Below are 19035 nucleotides of genomic sequence, written 5' to 3'. Positions count from 1 at the left end.
CCTCTGCCACCCCAGTTCAGACATGGCCATATGCAAATCAGTCTGACCCTGTGCCTCATGGGTACAGTCCAGCCCGAACTGCCAAGCCATGCCTTCCCTGGACCGGAAACAAGCTTTCTAGGACCGGTTTCTGGCATTTCAGCCGTCTTCAGCCAAGCTTGCTTGAATCCAGTGGCAAAGTGAGCAAGGGACTCAATGTCTGAGCATACCCTGCCAACTTATGGCGAACAAAGCGGTACAAAAGGGGGTGGTGATGGACGGAGCATCAGAACCAATCAAACACTCACACCCAGTCAACAGATCTGGGTTTGCTCCATCACCGTTCTTTAGCCCACTCTGCCACCCCTGTTCAGACATGGCCATATACAAATCAGTCTGACCCTGTGCCTCATGGAAACAGTCCAGACCGAACTGCCAAGCCATGCCTTCCCTGGACTGGAAACAAGCTTCCCAGGACTGGTTTCTGGCATTTCAGCCGTCTTCAGCCAGGCTTGCTTGAATCCACTGGCAAAGTGAGCAAGGGACTCAACGTCTGAGCATACCCTGCCAACTTATGGTGAACAAAGCGGTACAAAAGGGGGTGGTGATGGACGGAGCATCAGAACCAAACAAACACTCACACCCGGTCAACAGATCTGGGTTTGATCCATCACCGTTCTTTAGCCCACTCTGCCACCCCAGTTCAGACATGGCCATAGGCAAATCAGTCTGACCCTGTGCCTCATGGGAACAGTCCAGCCCGAACTGCCAAGCCATGCCTTCCCTGGACCGGAAACAAGCTTCCCAGGACCGGTTTCTGGCATTTCAGCATTGATGTCCAGGTATGGGTTGACTCCTGAATTGTATAGACAAAGGTTTCGAAATTACAAGAAGGTGGCGTCGGGTACATGGGTAGAGTATGTAACTTTCTTTTGCAGAGCATTGGATGGTTGGGTGAAGGGTAGCAAAGTTAATGATTTTGAGGGGCTATTTGATTTAATTGCAAGGGAGCACTTCTCGAGTAATTGTTTTCCAGAGCTACGCCGCACTTGATTGATAGCAGGCTGACTAACCCTAGGAAGCTTGCTGAGGAGGCAGACTGCTGGGTGAGCACCCGGGTCCATAAAGGTCACCTGGGAGACTCAGCCAAGAGTGGGCAGGGTCCCCAGCAGAGGAGTGGGGGGGGACAGGGTAAACAGAGGGAGTTCCAGAAAAGGTCCCAAAGTAATCCTTAAGGGAACCAAGGGAAAGGTTCCCAACCTCCCCCCGAGAAGAAGCCCGGGACCCCGACAGGTACACCTGTTCCTAGGGGACCCCTGATGTGCTACAAGTGTGGGAAAGTGAGCCATAAGTCTAATGATCCCCAGGGCCCACAGTTTGGAAAAACAGCACCCACTGGTGCTCCACCCCGATAGATGGCGAGTGTAGCCCTGGGGGAGGAGATGGGTGTCCAAGGTGGGTGGGGTCCCACAGAAATGTCCCTTGTCTGTTTAGGAGTGAGGTGGTCCCCAGGACCCAACTGCCTGATAACACTAAAAAGTATAGGCAGTGGGTGACCATCAATGGCCATAGAGTGGAGGCTCTTAGAGACACAGGAGCCAGTGTGACAGCTGTCAAGTGTCACCTGGTGTCTCAAGAGCAGGTTGTCCCCAATGCATTTACCCAGTTGTTGCCACTGACAACACAGAGAGCCACTGTAAGGTGGCTCAGGTTCCCTTTGAGTCTCTGGTACTTTTCTGGTAGCTGTGAGGCCTGCCATGCCTGTTAACTGTTTGTTAGGGAACTATTTGGAGAGCTCATCTTGGGCGAAGGTGGAGCGAAGTGCTCATTTGGAGATGTTAGGTCTGCCTGACTGGGCATGTGTGACCACACAGTCCATGACAGCCAGTAAGGGTACCCAAGAGGACCTGCAGCCTGAGAGGGTGGCCCAGGTGCCTGCCTTAAAGAGAAGAGGCAGGGGATGAGGGAAACCGGCCCCTGAAGTTCCCACGGTCCAGGAGGAGGGAGACCTTGAGGGGGATGCCCTGGAGCGTACAGGGGAACAGGTAGCTGAACTGGGGGACCTGCCTGAGATGACCCATTGGCAGCAGGAAGGAGGACCCTCCAGGGAAGAGTTCTGCAAGGAGCAGAAGGAATGCCCTTCTCTTGTGGGTTTGCGGCAACAGGCTGCAGACCAGGCAGCAGGTGATCAGTCTGGATCACATTGGATCTACTGGGAGAATGATCTCCTATATACTGAGCCTAAGGTTGCTGAGCTTGGGTCAGCCCGTGTGCTGGTGGTACCCCAGCGCTTCAGAGCCTTCCTACTGGGGCTGGCTCATGATGTGCCATTGGCAGGACATTTGGGGCAGGACAAGACCATTGAGAGGCTTGTCACCCACTTTTATTGGCCCCAAATGCACAAGAGTTCAAACACTCATTGCAGGACATGTCAGACTTGCCAGGCAAGTGGAAAGAGTGGAAGGAAGCAAAAGGCTCCTCTCCAGCCATTCCCTATGGTCAGCATCCCCTTTGAATGGGTGGGTATTGACATTGTGGGGCCACTGGACCACAAGACAGCCATGGGCAACAGGTTCATCCTGGTCTTGGTGGACCATGCCACTCGGTACCCGGAAGCCATACCTCTGAGGACAGTGACGGCCCCCATGGTGGTACAGGCACTGATGGGAATTTTCTCCCTAGTGAGGTTCCCTAGAGAGGTAGTGTCCGACCGAGGTACAGACTTCATTTCCAAGTATATGAAGTCCCTGTGGCAGGAGTGTGGGGTAACTTACAAGTTTACCACTCTTTACCACCCCCAAGGAAATGGGTTGGTTGAGAGATTCAACCGAACCCTAAAAGGCATGATTTTGGATCGTGAGGAACCCATGAGGTGTAAGTGGGGCTTCCTCTTACCATGCCTTCTCTTTGCATACCATGAGGTGCCACAGAAATCCCTAGGGTTCAGTCCCTTTGAGCTTCTCTATGGTCTCCCAGTGAGAGGACCTCTGAGTCTGGTCAAGGAAGGCTGGGAGCAATCTCCCAGGAAACCTCCCCAGGATGTATATACATACATGCTGGCCTTCAGGAACCAGACTAGGCGTTTCAGGGCACTCGCTGAGGCAAATCTGGAAGCCAGCCAGGAGGAGATGAAGCGTGGCATGACCAGAATTCCACTCTCGTAGAGCTTCAGCCTGGTCAGAAAGTGTGGGTCATGGCCCCAGTGGAGCCCTGCGTGCTGGAGGATAATTGGATCGTTCCATTTGAGGTGGTGGAGCGCAAAACTCCTGTTACCTACTAGGTGGACCTGCAGTCTCTCAGGAACCCCTTGCGGTTCCTGCATGTCAACCACCTGAAGCTCCACTTGGAGAGGTCCAAAGTGGGCATGCTTTTAGCGACAGATGCTGGAATGGAGGAGGAGACTGAGCCTCTTCCTGACCTCCTGTCGGCGACAGAGCAAGATGGGTCAGTGGATGGTGTCAACCGCTCTTCCAACCTGACCCCTGAGCAACAGAATGACTGCCGCCAGTTGCTGGGACAGTTTTCTGATCTGTTATCCCTGATTCCCAGTGTCACCGATTGGTGCATCCATGATGTGGACACTGGAGATTGTCTTCCTGTGAAGCACAAAACTTACAGGGTGACTGACAGGGTGAGAGCTTGCATCAAGGAGGGGGTCTCCAAGATGCTTGCATTAGGGGTGTTTGAGTCCTCTAACAGTCCTTGGGCCAGCCCAGTGGTCTTGGTCCCAAAGGCTGCCGCACCGGGTGCCAAACCAGAACTCCGGTTCTGTGTGGACTACCGAGGGCACAATTCAGTCATGAGTACTAATGCGCACCCCATCCCGAGAGCTGATGAGCTCATCGATCGGCTAGGGGCTGCCCGGTACCTCAGCACGTTTGATCTAACGTCTGGGTACTGGCAGATCGCCTTGACTGATGGGGCAAGAGAGAGGTCAGCATTCTCCACACCAGATGGGCACTTCCAGTTCCGGGTTATGCCCTTTGGGATGAAGAATGACCCTGCCACCTTTCAGAGGTTGGTCAACCAGGTTTTGGATGGACTGGAAGGGTTCAGTGCCGCCTACCTGGATGACATTGCAGTGTTCAGCGCCAGTTGGGAAGAACATCTGCCCCACCTCTGGGAAGTGTTGATGGCGCTGCGGAGGGCAGGTCTCACGATCAAGGCGAGTAAGTGCCAGATCGGGCAGGGTTCCCTGGTGTACTTGGGACACCAGGTTGGGAGCGGCCAGGTTGCACCCCTACAGCCAAAGATTGAAACCATCCTGGCTTCGGAGCCCCCCAAAACCCGGACAGGTGAGAGCCTTTTTAGGACTCACTGGGTTTTACAGGAGGTTTGTAAAGGGGTATGGCAGCATCGTTGGCCCCTTGACAGAGCTGACTTCCAGGAAGCAGCCCAAGAGAGTGATTTGGACTGACACCTGTCAGAAAGCTTTTGATTCCCTGAAGACTGCCATGTAGCCTTCATCAGTAGGAGGTTACTTCCTCTGGAACAGAGGTGGAGTGCTATTGAGCGTGAGGCATTTGCTGTGGTCTGGGCACTGAAGAAGTTGAGACCATACTTGTTTGGGACTCACTTCCGGGTTCAGACAGACCACAGGCCCCTCAGATGATTGATGCATATGAGGGGTGAGAATCCAAAGCTGTTGAGGTGATCAATTTCCCTACAGGGGATGGATTTCACGGTGGAACACCGCCTTGGTACAGAGAACACCAATGCTGATGGTCTGTCCAGATTTTTCAGCCTTAGTGATGAGAACTCCCAGGAGGTAGGGTAGTTCTCCCGACATTTCAGCTGGAGGGGACACGTGTTAGACTTGGCACCTTGGTGTGGGTCTCCCTTCTATTTTTTGCTGCTGCCTCATGTGTTTTTGCTGGTGTTAGATGCTTGGGGCACTGTGCCACTGCTGTCCAGTGCCACAGTGCAAGTGGTCCCTATGGTAAAATTGATGCATGGATTAGTGATTCCACGATTGGCTGGTTTGGTTTACCGGTCAGACCCTAGTACAGTGCACTGAGTGTGCCCAGGGCTTGTAAATCAAATGCTGCTGGTGGGCTTGCAGCACTGGTTGTGCCGCCCACAGAAGCAGCCTGTCAAGTGTGTCTAAGGCTTGCCATTGTAGAGCCATGTGCAGTCTGGTACTGCCATGCTGACTGGGCAAGTGCACCCACTTGCCAGTCCCTAAACCTTCCCTTTTCTGCATTTTAGTCGCCCCTATGGTAGGCCCAAGGGCAGGGTGCATTGTTGGTAAAAGGTAGGACATGCCCTGGTGTGTGTAGCATGTCCTAATAGTGAATTACAGCCATTTTCGTTTTTCACTATTGCAAGGCTACCTGTTCCCCATAGGCCAGAATGGGCAGTTTGATTATTACATCTTATAATCCTAACTGACTCAGGGAACTAGGTAGAAATTTGAGTTTAGTATGCCTCAGCTCAGAATGATAAAAGTAGGTATTTTCTGGTCTAACCATCCAAGCCTGCCTCTGCTATGTTGTGTTTTCCTTGTCTGGAGTTTGAGTGACAGGGGCTGGGGGATGCCAGGAGACAGGGTGAGTCATCACAGGGCTGAATAGAGAGATCTGCGTGCAACTGGGTGGGAGGAGTTGCACCTGGGACCTGAATAGGGCTGTGCCTTCCCTCCACAATGCTGGCTTCACCTCCTGTTGTGCGTCTGATGTCACTGGCCTACACTGTGAAAGGAAAGAAGGAGTCTTGTCAATAAAGTGTGCCAGGACTACCCAGAACTGGTTCGGACTAGGCAAAGGCCTCTCTGCATTCAGAGAACAAAGAGAAACTGTGTATAAAAAGGGGGACCTAGACCCCAGAACTTTAGATCACTTTTGGGAAACAAGAAGAAACCTCTGCTGAAGAGAGGAACCAGAGAGACTGAGGAGAGACTTTCCCTAAGCTGAAGTGCTGCTTGGGGGATTGGCCTGCAGTGGTTGCCTAACTGCCAAAGAGAGGAGAAAGGACTTTTGTACTACTTTCATTCAACTTGTGAAGGATCTCCAAGAGCTTGAGAAAGAGCTTGCCTCCTGCTGAAGTCTCAGGGACAACAGACTTCACCAACCAGCTCCCCAAGAGTTTTTTGGAAGTGCCTGCCGTTGTGTTGGGCTTTCTGAGGGACTGCGTGTCGCAAGGAGCTGGAAGCGCGACTCACGCGCAAGAAGCATGACGCCGAACTGCCGCTGTCCCTTCACAATGCGAAAGTGCCTCGCATCAGCGGAGAAGAGGATTGACGTCACACCAGACGCCACCGCATCGCTGGGAAAGCGTGTCGATGCTGTAATTGTTGCATTGTTCTGAAGCGCCTCGCACCGCCGCAGAAGAGGATCGACGTCGCATCAGACGCCGCAGCATCACCGGGAAGCGTGCCGCAGGGCCTGTCGCGGCTCAGAAGTATCGTTGAGTCCCCGCATGGCCGTCTGGTGTGCATGCATCATATCGCATCATGAAGAAGACGCCATCTTTGTTTCATTGCACCGGATCTTCATCGCATCACTGCATTGCAGGTTGCACGGCCACGGAAGTGCAGTAAGAAACCGAAGCATCACCTCCCCTCGCAGAGAAGAACCAACGCATCCCCTACGCATCAGTAGGGACCCGACGCATCACCGTTCTTGCGTGTAAGGAACCGACGCATCACCTTCTCTGCAACACTTTCATTGTATAGCGTTACGCATTCTAAGGTACATTGAACTCAAAGTGTCGAATTTACCATCTTAAGAGAACTAAACTAATTCTACCATTTTTAAAGTATAGTATTGTGGATTTTTGTCGTTTGTGGTCTTGTGTTAAGTCTATATAAAAATACTTATTTTTATACTACAACTTGTGTGGTGTCCATCTGTAGTGTTGTCACTGGGTTACTGTATGTGTTCACAAATGCTTTACACACTGCCTCTGAGATAAGCCTGTCTGCTCATGCCAAGCTCCAAGGGGGTGAGCAGGGGTTATTTTAGGAGTGTACCCCCTTACCCTGACTAGACGCAAGGGTCCCTATTTGGTCAAAGGTACCTACCTCTGCCAACTAGAGACCCCCAAATCTAACACTCAAGGACTTGTTTTTAGGAAATCAGCAAATACAGAGGAAGAACCAACTAAACGAGAAGAATGTTGTAAGGAAAAATAAATATCGAGAACCACCTTCATCGGTGATAAAAAGTGGAAGAAAAAGATTTGGGGTAGTGATAAATATGACAACTTTGAGGGAAAGAGTTAGGGACCCACATAAGACATTTACCCTTCCAAGTACGCCAAAAGAAAGGTCTAGTATTAATTTTAATTAAGGAATTATACCACAGCCGCATTTCCAGGAACAGGGATGGAGTTAGGTTAATTGGAAGAAACATAGATTTGATCAATGAAACAGTCCTCTGTAATATAGAAGAATGAAGAAATGACTTTGTAGAAAAAGATAACACCTCTTTAAAACTCAAGAAGGAAACCCTTTTCAAGTTCTATCCACAATGGAGGAGGAGGTTAGGTCAATTCAGAGGTCCAAAGGGCACCTTAATGTAGGACAGAGGCTGTATAGTAGCAATAACAATTCAGAAAATTAACTCCTCCAGTTGATTTGGACTTTGTAAAGTAACTACAACTATTCTTGATTTTTTATTATGCCATAAAAATCTAAGAAGTGTTTTGCTGATTTTCTTAAAAAAGTAATTTGGAAAATGAACTGGCAACATAGAAAGAAACTATAACAATAGAGGAGAAATAATCATGCTAATAGAATCTAAGTGCCTCCACCAAGACAGAAATAAACGATTTCAGGAGGAAGGTATATTTTCAAGTTTAGTACTGGGTTCTTTAAAACTAATTTGTAAGATTTCTGGAATAGTATTTGTAAACCAGATACCCAAATATTTGATTTTGGCAGATGTAGACAATTGACAACCAGTAGCGCAATAGAAATGACTCAAAATATATTTATTAAGCTGAAGAATTTCCGTTTTTGTCGTTATTGATTTTGCAACCAGAAACATTCTAAAACAAGGAATTTTCCTGCAAAAGAGGAGGCAAAGAGGAGGAGCCTAGCGCTTGACCAAGATGGCCGCGTGAGCCTTGAGCTCCCGCTACCCTCGCGCCCTCCGGCAATCATCCTGTCCTAAATCCTGATTTTCATGCACGGAATCCTGCAGATGAGTCACAGCTGGGGCGATTGACGTTGTCCGGGCTGAGATCGCCCACCGGGGACCGAAGTTGTGCATGGCGGAAGATTGCGGCCTACCTCCGAAGGATGCCAGGGGTTTGCGTTGGCAGGATGCCCGGCCACTAATTGAACAACAGCGGCCTAGGGAGGTGTGAACTGACGGACCGATGCCGCTGCACTTTCACTTTCGCTTTCTCGCCCTTTGTCTGCGCCGGGTTGGGAGTGCTTCATGCAGATCCTCTGTTGTCTGGAAGACCTCCACTCGGTCCTGACTGGCTGCTGAAGTCCGAGTTGACCCTGTTTCCTCTTGCTGAGTGAGGGACTTCCATTTGCGACTGACCGTCCTGCAGATCGAGATGTCGACCAAATCGGAGGCAGACAGGTCGAAGTCCAAGACTACCAGGCGGGGAGGCTATACCCAATCCAACAATATGGATCGTTATGCCTAGCAGAAAGGGTCCCCTGGTGGATCGGGACAGTCGCTGGAAGCACAGAAGGCCGATTCGCCCCCAGCCTCTGAGTTATCTTTGCAGGATATCAAGGCGGCGATAGATGGGATGCAAATATCGATTGGGCGACAGTTTGAGGCCCTGGCGCACAAGGTGGACACAATTTTGGTAGATGTCAACTTGATTCGCGCGGACCTGGGCAAAACCAATGAGCGGGTCAAGTCCCTGGACCTCAAGACTACTGGCCTCGCGGACGATGTCTCGGAACTCCAGGCTGAGGTTCGTAAGTTACGAACCGCGAATGACCTCTCCGCCCGCCGGCTGGAAGACTTTGAAGGTCGGGCCCGGCGCAACAATGTGCGCCTTATTGGGGTCCCGGAGACTTCAGAGGAGCACTCCGTGGATTTACTTGTCGAGGACTTGGTGGTGAATCATCTTGCGCCTAAGGGCCTCGGCAGGTTTTTTGCGGTGGAGCGGGCCCACCGAGTGCCTGGCGGACGGCCTAAGGTGGGAGCCCCCCCGCGGCCGATTGTAGCCCGGATCTTTAATTTCCGGGATCGAGACGCTATCCTGCAAGCATCGAGGGTGACAGGCCCGGTGCCTTTTCAGAATGCTTCCGTGAGCTTCTATCCTGACTTCACTCAGATGGTGCAGAAACAGAGGCAAAGTTTCATGGGGGTGAAGCGGCGGCTTCGGGAGATGGACTTGAAGTATGCTATGCTTTTCCCCGCCAGGTTACGTGTGGTGTATGACGATCGGACTTTCTTCTTCGAATCACCGGACATGGCTGGGGACTGGTTGGATACGCTCCCGCGGCGACAGCCTGGCCGGGACAGCGTGGATGGAGCGGAAGGCGACCGAGATGGCCAGAAGTGATATCTCCGGTGTCGGCTGGTTTTTGATTCAGCTCCGGACAGTGACTCGCATCTTACTGCAGTAATGGGAGGGCGGCGGGGGGAAGATAGGAGCTCTTTCCTCCCTTGGGGTACTTTTTGTAGATTTGTTTTTTGATAGGGCGACAGGCACACTGCAAGTTGGGGGGGCTGAGTAAGCTGACGCAGGGGTGCAGGGAGAGGGGGGATTCGGGATGTGGGGGTTGTTGTTGGGGGTTGTTTCCTTTTTCTTGCAAGGCGTACCAATGGTTGTCAGTATTGTCCGATCGTGGTTCTCCGGGGGGGTGGAGGTCTCTTTGTGTTCAGGGATGGGGGATAGGGGCTTAAACATAATTAGCTGGAATGTTAATGGCTTAGGGGATCGTATTAAACGGGGGATAGTCCTGCAATTCTTGAAACGGACCTCGCCAGATGTGGTTCTCCTGCAGGAGACCCACCTTATAGGGAATATGTGTTATGCACTTAACAGAAAGGGTTACAAATTCATTGCTCACTCGGGGTTCTCCACGGGCTCCAGGGGTGCAGGCATACTCGTCAGAGCTTCCCTACCATTTGAGGTTGACTTCACCATTGCTGATGACAGGGGGCGCTTTGTGGCTGTGGCGGGGAGGTGGGAGGGTAGAACGTTGGTATTGGTTTCTGTTTATGTCCCTCCAGCCCTGCAGGCCTCCACGTTTGCTGATCTGGGCAAGGCCTTGTTGGAACTCCCCGAAGGGATGCTAGTGGTGGGAGGGGACTTCAATGCGGTTGGTTCTGGAATGCTCGATAGGCACCCGCCCAGAGACATCGGGGGTACTCAGAAGTGGCTTCCCGACTTTATAGATACTTTTGGTCTGGTAGATTGTTGGAGGCTACGGCACCCCACTCAGAGACAATATACCTTTCATTCCGGGGCCCACGGGAGTCTCTCTCGGATTGATTATTTGCTCACTCTGGCTGCCCACGCCTCTTTGGTATCTGAGGCTAGGCACATGGCACGGGGCATATCTGATCATTCACCGGTGTGGGCTCGTCTTGATAGTGGCCGGGTGGTGGGGGGCAGGGTGGCTCCCATTAACCCCTGGTACTTTCGTGACCCCAAGATGCGCAGTGCGTTGCTGAAGACAGTTGACCACTATTTTCAAGAAAATCAGGGTTCAGTTGACTCTGCGGTGTCCCTATGGGAAGCTTTTAAGACTGTATTGAGAGGGGGGGCCCTTTCCTTGGTAGTGGCCGCCAAGCGGCGGAGAGACGCTGAGGTGACACAAGTAGAGGACGAGATAGCGGCTTTAGAAGTGGCCTTGGGAGAGGATGTTGCAACGGCCACACTGCATAATTTGAGCTTGAAGCAATTGGAATATAGGGACCTGGTGACGAACGCTGCCAAGACCCTTAATAGGGAGCAGCAGGGTCGATTGTACGATGTTGGCGATAAGGCCGGGAAATTGCTGGCGTGATTGGATAAAAAAGACCGTGTTAATCGCGTGGTGCCGGAGTTGTCGACGGACGGGGGAGAGGTTGTCACTGACCCCGACGGTATAGTTCAGTGTTTCTCGGACTATTTTCGTACGGTATACACCTCGGTCTCGGACAGGCCCACTGAGGACTCGTGTGACCTTCTGCGAGACATCACTCTGCCCTGTCTTTCTGCCATTGATAGGGATGACCTCGATGGGGATATAACTGTAGATGAAGTGGCGTGTGCTATCCGTGCGTTGCGCTCCGGTAAGGCTTCGGGCCCAAATGGTTTGCCGATTGAGCTGTACAAGCTCCATCCGGATAAGTTGGCTCCTCACCTGCGCGCCATGTATGTGGAGGCGCGGGTAAATGGGTTTCTTCCGCTCGATCAACGGCTGGCGACGATTGTGGTAATACATAAAGACGGTAAGCCCCGGGACAAGTGTGGCTCCTATCGGCCGATATCACTTCTCAACGCCGAGCCGAAAATCCTTGCTAAGATCCTTGCTAACCGCTTGGTCCGGGTGCTTGGCGACTTGATCCACCCGGATCAGTCCGGCTTTATCCCGCACCGTAACACTGCACTGAATCTTAGACGCCTCCATGGAGTGATTGCTAGGACGGGCACGATGCGATAGCCAGCTATTGTGGCGTCCCTCGATGCCACGATGGCCTTTGATACGGTGGAGTGGGCATACATGTGGGCTGTGCTAGCCAAGCTCGGCTTTGGGCCAGGATTTGTAGGCTGGGTGAGGTTGCTCTATGAGGGGCCTCTTGCTAGCGTCGTGGTGAACGGGCGGGCGTCGGCACCGTTCGAGCTTGGGAGAGGCACCCGGCAGGGCTGTCCCCTGTCGCCGTTGTTGTTTGCCCTTACTCTTGAGCCGCTGGCGGCGTGGATACGGTGGCACCCGGAAATACGTGGGATTCGTTGGTCGCCTGACCACGAAGACCGTATTTCACTTTACGCCGACGACATTCTGCTATATCTCGCCTCGCCTAAGAAATCTCTGATAGTGGTCTGTGGCATCTTGACTTCTTTCGGTAGGAACTCTGGTCTTAATTGGGGTAAGTCATACTTGTACGTCCTGTGTGGGGATGTCCCGCCTGTCCCGCGCAACTGCTCGATCCAGATAGCCCAGCAGGGCTTTTTGTACTTGGGGATCTATATTTCCACCGACCCCATTTTACGATACGAGAAGAACTTGCTCCCTCCCTTGGCACGTTTGCGGCGGGACGTGGCGGGCTGGCGGCGGTTGCCGCTTTCCCTCCTTGGCCGCGCCGCTTTGTTCAAAATGATGTCTCTCCCCCGTTTCCTCTATGCTCTGCAGAATACCCTTGACTTGGTCCCAGCCAGCTACTTTCGTGAGGTCGAAAGCCACCAGCGCGCGCTATTGTGAGAAGGGCGTCCGCGTATAGCGATTGCTAAGTTGACGCTCCCGTGGTACGACGGTGGTATCGCGCTTCCAGACATTCGACGTTATTATTGGGCCACCCAGTTGAGCGCGATTAACCATGGTGTATATGGTCCGGCGCTGAGCCCTGGCTTCGCCATGGACCGATGGTTGCTGCGTGGGGGTAATTACCACAGAGCGTTGTACTCGAAGTCGTCGGACTCACCCCTTACGGGGCCCACCAGGGTGGCCGTGCATGTATGGAAGGTGGCGACGGATTCCCTGGGCTGGAAGGGTAAGCTTACCCTTGCCACCCCTCTGTTTGACTCCGATATTCTGGGAAAGCTTTGGCATACAAAAGGGTTTGCGAAGTGGGACCTGATCGGTATATCCAGGGTTGGAGACCTTTTGGTTAAGGGTAGGATAAAGTCATTTGAGGAGCTGCAGAAGGAATATGAGCTAGGGAACTCGGAGTTCTTCCGCTACGCCCAAGTGTGCCACGCCTTGCGGTCAGTCCTGGTAGAAGGGGAGAAGGTGCCTGAGTCCTCCCCGTTAGAGGATCGGATCTTGGATGGCCATATGCCAGAGAGTACGATCTCGCTCATTTATAAGAAACTTATTAATGTTCGGGCGGATCTACTTCTAGGGTTGCGCGGCCAATGGATCAGGGATGGCCTTGAACTGGATGACGAGGATTGGCAGTATGCAGTTTCTTCTTGGAGGCGAGTTCACGAGGTGATGGGGTAGGTGACGGGCATCGTCATGCAGCCTGAGGCGCGGTGCTGTCTCCTGAATGTCTGGGGTCCTACTGACCACGACGCGGCACAGACTCAATGGGTGACCCTAGGGAATATGGTAGCCAAGCGCGACATCGCACGTCTGTGGGGCTCTAATAGGCCACCTACATTGACAGCGTGGATGGAAAACATGGATTGGTGCATGTTTAGGGAGAAGACAGTGTATTGTGCTTGAGGGCGCCCTCGGAAATGGCACTCTGTATGGGGGCGATGGAACCAGTACAGAGGGGGCATATGCCTGCCCCCAGACCCGGACCCGCCCGAGGAGCAGCTCTCCCCTTAGCCTTTTTCTCCGGCTTCGACCTCCTTGCTGATATGTGTTTGTCCTCTTGAGTCCCTGCATTCCCCTCCTTTCCCTTATTATAAACCTGTGTCTGTTGGACGAAACGGGGCTCGCTCCCCCTGTTGGGAACCCTTTTGGTGCTTAGAGTAATTATCGCCTTGCTTGTGTTTTGGTTTGGATTTGTGTTTATTTAAAACAGAACCTTTGACTACCCTGTCAGTGATATGTGGACGCTCGTATGTGTTGTGTTTCTAAAGCTGCCGTACCTCCGGGATGTCGGCTGAATAGCTGTGTCACTGATTTGCGAAATAAAGGTTTTGGAAAAAAAAAAAAAAAAGAGGAGGCAAAGAAGTTTCAGGAGAAGAAATAAATAAATGAATATCATCCGCATAAGCTGCAAGTTTTAGATGACATTCACCATAAGTAAAACCAGAAATAGAGGAATTAAGACAAATCTGGCAAAGAGATGGTTCAAGTGCCAGAACAAATAATAAGGGGGAAAACGGACAACCTTGTCTTTCTCCTCAATGAGGAGGGAAATAAGAAGAAACTATACAATTAAACAACACTGACGCACTTGGAGCGATATAAAAGGGAAATAAGAGTTCGAAATTTAGGCCCCAAGCCATGCCATCCTAACGACGGAGCATAAATTCCCAATTTATTCTATCAAATGCTTTCTGAGCATTTATCGTTATAGATGCAAGGGAAGATTTAAGAGAGTGGGCTTGACTAAGAACATTATGAAATAATCGAGCGTTATCTGATATGTCTACCCTTGATAAATCCTGATTATTTTTTATCTATAAGATGAGGAAGAAAGGATTGCAGAAGAAGTGGTAAGAGCTTGGCGAAAATCTTATAATCAACACTTAAAAGTGAGCTGGGTCTAAAGTTTTGACAGTAATGGGGTTCTTTTCCATCCTTGTGAATAAGACATATTATGGCTTCTTGAAATGTACCGGAAGTAGTAGAGGATTCAATAAAATGGTTACACAAACAATATGAATAAGGATGAAGAATGTTCGAGAAATTAAGATACAATTCCACTGTGAAAGCATCAGGTCCAGGTGTTTTCCCTAACTTTAATTTTTGTAATGCTTTATCAATATTGTCAGAGTAAGATTATTTTCTAGAGAAGTTTTACCTAAGTAATCTACAATGTTGGAGGGCTGAGCTGATGACTCAGGAGTATATAAGGATTTATAGAATGGAACAAATTCATTCAAGATATCTTGATGAATATCAATAGAATGCCCCAGCAAAGTTAATACCGAGTCAATGGTGCGTTTTTCTTTTGTGACTTTTAAATAATTTGCTAGTAATTTACCAACTTTATTTTTCCCTCCATAATAAAATGCATTTTTCCTAAGAATTATAGAATTAGCTTCATCAGAATAAAATTGCAATTTAGGCTGAAACAAAGTTTGAAGACCAGAAGGCAATTTAGAAGAAAATTATTGCTTTTCCAAAGACTTGATTAAATAAATCAATGCTGTATGCTCTTTAGTGCAACTTTTCTTTTTCCTAGATACATAGCTTAAAATAAAATCCAGTGCAGAGGCTTTAAATATATCCCATAATAAGGAAGGGGAAAATATCAGTTTTATCTATAAATGAAAAGAACTCAGAAGCAAAGGAATTAAAGGAGCTAGAAAATTGAGCATACTGTAATAGAGAGTTATTAAATGTCCATCTATGAGAAGGAGAACATAGAGGAACAAAATCCACGTCTGTGATAACCATAGTATGGTCAGATAGTATAATTAGAGTGATATGAGATTGAATGATGCATTGTGAGAGAGACTTGGAAAGAAATATGTGATCTAGTCATGAGAGTGTGCCATGAGAGGATGGATAAAAAGAGTAATCCCGGGGTGTAGGGTTAGAAAGCCTCCAGGAATCTACCAAAGCAACATTGAAAATAACAGAATGGAATTGCTTATGCATTCTTACTCCATGATATTACTCAGAATTATGCAAAATAGGTAAAGAATAAATTGTCGGAGAATGCTAAGAAATATAAGAACATCCAATAGAGGTCAAAAGATAGAAAAAAGATAGTGAAAGAATGAGAAAGAGAAAAAGAATTAACAAGGAGAAGAAAAGTGAGTCAGAGGAAGGCAAAGATAAGAAAGGGAAACAATGACCAAGAAGAAGAGACAGTACATGTCTAAAAAAGACGCCTGAGAAGATATACCTGAATAAATAACATAAGGAAATGGGGTGGTGACGACACATGAAATGTTGACACACCCGAGAGTAAGGGAGTCCACACCACATCAGGACAATATATACTCAGGAGGGAGACTGCACTATGCAAACATAAATGACAAATCTGCGGAAAGAGATAAAAAAAGGAGGAAATATGACAAATAAAACATAAATATGAAAGCACTACAATAAAACACATGTATGATACGTCACAAATAACACAGTAAACCATCTGGAAACCATATCAGAAAGAAAATTCAATGTGTAGAAAGACCAGCTGTATCCATGGTATCCGACGTATGAGAGTATGATCTTTTAGAGTTCAGCTAGGTCTTTAAAAGTAATAGTATGGTTCTGATATGTCACTTTAAAGGTGCAAGGAAGAAAAAGACCATATCTGTGCCTAAAGATCATAGAGAAGATTGAAGGTTGAGAAATTCTTTCCTTCGAGCAGCTGTAGCATTGGATACATCTTGAGATAGACAATACCACATGACTTGACGTTTAGCCTTAGCTGCAGAAAGAACTGTCAATAAATCAGTAAATTGCAGAAATAGTATGATATCTCTTCTTAGTTTAGCAGGAGATGCAGATGAAGTAAGGCGAGGACCAAGCTTATGAGCTCTTTGAGCCAGGTGGAAGATGGTAAGTCTACCAGTTTTAGAAGATAGGAGGTAAAAAGGAAACTGGTTTCATTGCTTTCTATTGCTTCAGGGAGACCATAAGTACGGAGATCATTCCGCCTGTTCCTATCTTTCAAATCCTCTGTATGCTGTTTAAGCTTTGAAACCTCATATTCTAGATGCTGAATTTTGACCACGTCATCATGGAAATCTACAACCTACTGTTCTACCTTAGCAATGTGGCTATCCATCAAATGTCCATTTTTCATCTAGATGTTGTATCCGTTTATTAGTCTCTTCAATAAAGAGACAAAATGCTTGTATTTCTACCAACAATAACTGCAAAGAGACAGGAGATGAAGATTTGTCAGGCGAAGGAGGATCTTTTTTTAGCCTCTATGAAGCTAAAAATTACACTTTAGCCTTGCCTGTGGAGGGCTGCATCGATGAAGCACGAGGGCTAATGGGATTGGCCATTTCCTCAGAAGGAATTGATTTATCCATCAATGATTGCTTTGCACTATATACAAGTACCACCAGGAGTATAGTGCGATTTAGGAGTGAAAACAGACAGCTTTTTTCTAAATCTTCCCATATGAAGTACAAAATCCGCTCGCACCACACCATTGTAATGGGCAGAGCTTCTCCGGCAGGCGTCCATCCAAGGTAGCGCTGAAGCCACACCCCTTTTTATAACAGTTTTAAAAGTAATTTTTTACTTATTACAAACTCTCTGTACATCCATTCCAAACATGAGTAATTCTGGAAATCTGTCACAGTTTTCAATATTAATTTATTTTTTTATAACCCTTTTTATTTGCAAAAATAAACTTGTTGGTCATTCCACATTTATATTCACAGATATTACAGTGTTGCATCCACAGATTTTCATGCAAATATACCACTTCAGATGTCGCAGTATACAAGATGGTATCAGTACATAACTCATTACGGTGTTAATGGTTCGTCAAGGGAAGGGAGCATGGGTGGTTCACACAGGTTTCCGCGGTACTCATTCCATTTTGACCAAACTGCCACCCCGGGCTCTATAGACTGTCTTCTCTTGCAGAATGCACCAGTCCATGTCTTTCTTCCATGCACTGAGCGTTGGAGGTGTTCCCGCTCCCCATAGGCATGCTATATTGCGTTTTGCAATTACCTGTCCAAGCGTTGTCCACATTCTGCCTTTTAAGGACAAGTCTGTGGGCTCCCAGATGTTCAAGAGGCACCTTTTAATTTCGGGTCACAAGTTTACCCCCCAGACAGTACGCATACAGTTGTGCACCCGCTTCCAGTAGGCTTGTATTAGAGGGCACTCCCATATTATGTGAAGAAACGTCCCAACCGCCCCACACCGTCTCCTACAAAGCCCGCCCTCACTCCTACCCATCAATACTAGTCGTGTACCCGAGATGTAAACTCAATGTAATATTTTTAGTTGTATCAGCCTCAATTTTGCCGATATTGCTACTTCTTTGGGGGAGGAAAGTGCCTCTCTCCATTCCTCATCATCAATCTCAAGACCATCAGTCTCCCATTTTCTCCTAAGTGCAAGCAATGGGTCAGGGGTGTGATGAATAAGTTTTTTATATGTGAGGGAGATAGCCCTCTCCGGTAAATGACCGTCAAGCAGCCTGTCCTCTAAGGGGGAGGACTCCGGGAGCGTCGTTCCAGGTGGAATGTTCGACTGGAGTGAGTGCCTGATCTGCATGTATTGGAAGTATTCTGTTTGCACTAAGTCGTATGTTTGCTGGAGTGAGGCAAAAGTCACCATGCCATTGGGCCCCCATAGGTCTTTTATATGGGAGATCCCTATCAGATCCCAGTTACGAAACCCTTTGGTGCGACCCAGTGTACCTAGCCTTTCGGAGACCCAGAGCGGGGTTGCCAATGTGAGTTTGTCAGCCCATCCCAGTTTGCGGCTCACAATATGCCAGAGTTGGACAGAATGCTTTGTAGGTCCTGTGAGACGACACTTGTTAGGTTTAGAGTCGAGCGCAGCCTCAAAGTTCCCCCCGGGAGGAGCCACCTGTCCATCCCATACCCGGGATCATCCCCACTCCTATACGTGCCCTGGTTTATGGCCGAGAGGTGTGCAGCCCAGTAGTATTTATGGATGTCCGGAAGTGTTATACCCCCATCGTACCACCCTAGTGTAAGTTTCTTGAGCGATATGCGTGGCGTACCGGTCCACAACAGGTCTCTTTGAGTGGCCTCAATATCTGCAAAATACTTTTGTGGAACTAAATGAGAGTAGTTTTGGAGGGCGTACAAAAAACGCGGTAGTGCCATCATCTTGAATAGAGCTGCCCGACCCAGTAGGGACAGCGGGAGCCTCTTCCAATTGGCGGTGTCCCTTTTGAACCTTTGCAGAGGTGGTAAGAGATTCCTCTCGTAACGGATCATCACATTCTTGGAGATAAAGATTCCAAGGTACTTGAACCCTTCTGTGGCTATCTTGATCGGGCAGTCATGCGGTATTGAAGGGGGGGAGCAATGTAGGACGTATAGTAATGATTTCCCCCAGTTGATGCTGTAACCGGAGTTTTTCCCAAAACTGGTGAAAAGGTCTAGGGCAACTCTGAGGGATTTGGAGGGGGAGGCGAGGTACAAGAGGATGTCATCCGCATAAAGCGGAATCCGGTCCTCCCACCCATCCATCCATCTGAGCCCTCGTAATGAGAGGTCTTGTCGTATCCAGGCGGCAAGAGGCTCCAGGCAGAGGGCGAAAAGCAGGGGTGAGAGGGGGCAGCCCTGTTGCGTCCCCCTCTCCAGTGTGAAAATCTCTGAGATTTTGTTGTTCACCACAACCTG

Source organism: Triturus cristatus, chromosome 6 (assembly GCF_964204655.1).
Source record: "Triturus cristatus chromosome 6, aTriCri1.1, whole genome shotgun sequence".
NCBI lineage: Eukaryota > Metazoa > Chordata > Amphibia > Caudata > Salamandridae > Triturus > Triturus cristatus.
The sequence above is the reverse complement of the archived record's forward strand: the minus strand, read 5'-3'. Positions refer to the sequence as shown.